The 3,705-nt window shown below is 41.9% G+C and overlaps 1 pseudogene; it reads left to right on the forward strand.

Moving 5' to 3' along the window:
• The first annotated feature begins 332 nt into the window (after positions 1–332).
• The window catches only part of LOC109324977, a 5,040-nt pseudogene continuing 1,667 nt past the window's right edge, over positions 333–3,705 (forward strand).

Genomic DNA, 3,705 nt, shown 5'->3' on the forward strand with positions numbered 1-3,705 from the left:
AGTGATCCATACTAAATCCAGGCTTTTAATTCTGTACAGCAAAGAAAGGTAGGAACTGCTCAGAAGTTTTATGAGAACTTGTATTCAGAAATACATAATTATAGCAGTGCAAGCATTCAACACTGTTCATAACTCTCAGCACAGAGCACAAGAGAGGTGGGTGTATTACAGAATGAACATAAATCTAATGCAGTTCTGAGTGAGCTTGCATTTAGCTGTAAATGGCCATTGTAATGTTTCATGGTTAAGTTGTGAAATTATGCCAACGGTTGATATGCCCCTGTTTTATGTGAAGCATTAAGTTATGCCTCAATCCAAAATAAAACGTAAACATGAACCAAGTTTTAAACACAAGAGGTATTTCAAATACCATGGTGGTGAGTATGGCCTAAATGTCTGCGGAGAAAAGTGTATGAGATGTAAACAGAAGACAGAAAACATAAAGGGGTGGGAAGGGAGAGAGGGGGCTGTACGTAGCTGGGTTAACAATCACTATAAAATCAAGTGCTATTACAGTGCAAATCTTGCCTTACTCTCTGCCTACACTGACCCATATCAGAATTAATGTGTTGCAAGGACTAGTGGGTCTGCACCAAGTAAAAGAACATCTCAAAATTTAATCCTATGTTAAACACAGATGGGGAAAAAAATCTCTTTTCCCTTCTGGGTTCTGGAAGCTCTCACATTGCCACATCTGCAGTCCTGTAAGTGTATCAACTTGTGACTCCTTTCCACAGAGCTTGAATCCCTAGAATTTCTCCTGTTGGCAATATGAATACCCCTTGAGTTCCAGTTTTCTCCCCCAAAAATCTTCCTCCTCCCAAACACTAATTGTTGCAGTTTTTGTAAACAATGCAAAACTGTATTTTTGAATGAACACCACAAATAAAAGTATGCTAAGAGGCAATGTAAGGTCATGTATAAACGTGTTGTTAAGCAGAGATGGGTCACATCAAAAACAGGACAAACTGAAGCTCTTGCCTTGATAACTCTAGCCATCAGATGCCTCAGAGGAATCATGAGAGTCCTACTCCCAGAGCAGGCCCTTGTACAGTAGAACTGATTCTTTGCACTGTTAAATGCCAACCCCCCATGTGAAGATAAGCATTGGCAAATTTATGGATTTATGTAGTTACATGGGACTTCAGAGGTGTGTTGACTGTTCACTGTAGCTATTATTTCAGAGTGCCATTTCTCCAATCAGCTGTCAGACTGATTGATTAGGTTGTATGGGATGGTTTGGATAGGGATGATCCTGCCTCAGGCAGAGGGTTGGACTAGATGACCTCTAGAGGCCCCTTCCAGCCCTACTTCTCTATGACACTATGACCACGGCTATGCTCCAGTTGATTGGAGCAGTGACATCTTTTAACAGCCAAGCAGCTTGTTCTACTGTGAAATAAACTGGTTGGGAACCACCTGGCTATGAAAAATCCTGGTTCTGTGGTACTAATCATGATTCCCTCCACAAGTCTGATTTAAAACTGCTGGCTTCAAGCCCTTTACTTTGAAACAGTAACACTGGTCAATGCAGTGACAAGATAGTTTTCTTAAAGCAAACTACCTGCTTAGAAATAAAGCATTTCAGAGACAACCTAACAAAACAGACTGTATGCACATGTAGCTTTTCTCTCAGCCTTATCTAGGAAGGCCACACATCAAGACTCCCTCCACAGAGTCACTACTCTGCAATCCTGTCTCCCTAGAAAATTTCCAACAAGTGACCCTTCCCCTCAGAACAGTCTTTAACTCCGTAGCACAACAGTCCTTATGGTCACTTAGCTTCTAGTCTGACAAAGCAAGGTTGACACTTCCTTGGAACCCATCATTTCTGATTAAGAACTTGCTCCATTGTCTGCATGTACTGGCTAATTTGTAGCTTATGTATTGGGTTGCTTTCCTATTTGCCCTTCCAACAGCTACCTACTATTTTAGATCAAAGTAGTTCTATAGGAGTCCAATAACTACTGTATTATATAATCATATACATCTTGTTATTTCTCACAGTATTGATAACTTTATCGATCATAGACTTTATCCACCCACAGCATTTAATAGGATTCTAGCATTAAGGGATTAGCACGGTGCACATGCTGTCAGAGTGGATATTCTCTTGCAGACTGCATAAACTGAGGCAGAGGTTATGGGCATATTTCGTACAATAAATGGTCTTATTGTGGACCATGTGCTATGGTCTTTTTCCAGTGTGCAAAGCAGCTCCCCCCAACACTGAAGAGCTACAGAAACCCAATGCCTGAATCAAGCTCCTTACCGTCAGTGCCTCAGTATACCTACAGTTAAGCCCCTAGGAGTCAATCAATTTTGGGACTTTCACCTAGGAAACCTTGAGTAGGAAGGAGTACACTCTCCTTCCTTTACCTTCAGTCTCACCCCCTTGCTGCTTATATGAGAGGCCTAATCTGACAGCGCGCACTAGAAGCCTATAGATGCCAACTCAGCAGAGGTTTAAAAGCTCTCCATGGCACCTAGGTGTTCAGCTGAAACACCTACACCCTTTTGTGAATTTAGGTCAGTTAGTCTGGTAGAAAACTTCTAGTAATAGAAACACTTGGAATGTGGCACTGTGTGAAGGCTCACTTTGTCAGGATCAAGGGGTGATACTGCTGGGACACAGAGCATGTCAACATGAGATACTAAATGCACAGTAGCCTAATTCTATTGTGCATTAGCACAGCAGGCAGAAACCATGCTAATGCACAGTAGAATTAGTCTGCTGTGCATTAGCATCACAAAAAAGCATGCAATGGTGCTATACTGCAGTAATGTTGATTACGGCACATTCATGCACTTGCAGAGCTGTACCCGCTGAGTAGCTAATCCTCATCTCACATCTGACACCAAGGCACAAGTCATTTAATAGAAGCTCTAAAGGCTCCTTAAAGCAATTCTAAAAGGAACAGGCATTAAACCATTAAGATGAAATTCTTACATCTGTAGTTCCATAGTAGCCCATACAACACTTATGTTTCAAAAGGAACTTTCAAAACAAGATATACATGAAAGAAATCAATGTTAAGAATTTTTTTTTAAACTTCAATAAGACTAGAGCTGATTCAGAACAGTGCTTGGCTACAGGAGAAGATGCAAGTTCTGGTGCAGACGCTGCACCAAGAGAAAGGGGAGCTGGAGAAAGACTTCCACGAGCAGCTGAAAGGGCTGATGGAGCAGCACGCAATGGACAAGGAGGAGCTGCGGCAAGAGCTTCTGGAAAGGCACAGACAGGAGCTCCAAGAGGAAAGATGTGATGCTGAGAAGCTCAGAGAAGAAAATGCTCTTCTGAAGAATGAATTAGCACTATTGAATGAAGAAGGTAGTGTTTCTCACCTCAGATTAAGAGAATTGAGTGGATCTCAAGAAGATATGTGGCAAAAAATAGAAGCCGAGAGAAAAGAGAAAGTGGCTGTGCAGAAGATGGTGGACAACCTGAAGAAACAGGTGTTGGATTTGAAAGCCAGGAACCAGCAGCTGGAGTTTGAAAGTGCAGAATTAAGGCAAAAAAATTCCAAAAACCAAGCGGATGTGCAGGATCTGAATCAACGGTTGGCAAGACTGCTCAAGCAGAAAGAGAAGGAAGCAGGGAAGTGTACTTTGGAGGAATGGGAAAGGGAGAGATCCAAGCTGAAAGAAGAACTGGAAAACTGTAAAGTTAAGTCATCAGCTTTGGTATCTTCCTTGGAGGCAGAG

The sequence above is a fragment of the Crocodylus porosus genome, unplaced genomic scaffold (genome assembly GCF_001723895.1).
Source record: "Crocodylus porosus isolate Cpor-Errol unplaced genomic scaffold, CroPor_comp1, whole genome shotgun sequence".
Classification (NCBI taxonomy): Eukaryota; Metazoa; Chordata; order Crocodylia; family Crocodylidae; genus Crocodylus; species Crocodylus porosus.